This window comes from Poecilia formosa, unplaced genomic scaffold (genome assembly GCF_000485575.1).
Source record: "Poecilia formosa unplaced genomic scaffold, Poecilia_formosa-5.1.2 Scaffold318, whole genome shotgun sequence".
In the NCBI taxonomy this organism is placed as follows: Eukaryota; Metazoa; Chordata; class Actinopteri; order Cyprinodontiformes; family Poeciliidae; genus Poecilia; species Poecilia formosa.
Genome location: NW_006800257.1, coordinates 188,051 through 188,874, shown reverse-complemented (window position 1 = coordinate 188,874; position 824 = coordinate 188,051).

Genomic DNA, 824 nt, shown 5'->3' with positions numbered 1-824 from the left:
GAGCTGACGGAGATCCTCTGTAAAGTTGAAACCTCTTACAGGTTCTCCCCAGATGGAGCAAAGCAGACCGAGCAGAAAGATCATCGTGTACCAAAGGAGGCAGCTCTGACTGAGAGACACTGATGGACTGTAGACACTGTGGTCTCTGTGTCGACAGAGATGTGGCTAAAAGCGCTACGTCTTTGCTGAAAGACGTGCTGAGAAAGGAAGGAAATTAACTCACACCATGTGTTCAAATATTGAACCATGTGTTCAGATAATGCGAGGCATTACCTGGAACACAGTAATGCCTCCAGTACCTGGAAGTACTGTATATGAAGCATGTTGCTTCATATACAGCAACGTGCTGTATATGAAGCATGTTCATACAGCATGTATATGAACATGTAACAAACACACCGGAAGTGTGTTTGTTACACACACTTCCGGTGTGTGTAACAACAACTTCCTGTTGAAAGGAAGCTCAACATGTGTATTGTTCTTCTTATACCACAGCATCACATGTTGAGGGAAGAGTATTTCTATATGACCCTCAGCCCATCCAAGGTTGCAGGGTAACATGTGCATCTTATACGGTTATTTATCTTGACATCTAAGATGATGGTCACACCACCAATTCAGGAACTTAATTTCCATTTCCTGTCTCACCACAGATATTAGAGATAAGTTGCGTCACTACCCAGATAGCACAGAATGATTGAAACAACATTGAATCAATGTCAGCCAGAAACATTGAATCAAGAATCAACGTTGAACGCTGACATTGAAACAACATTGAATCAATGTCAGCCAGAAACATTGAATCAAGAATCAACGTTGAACGC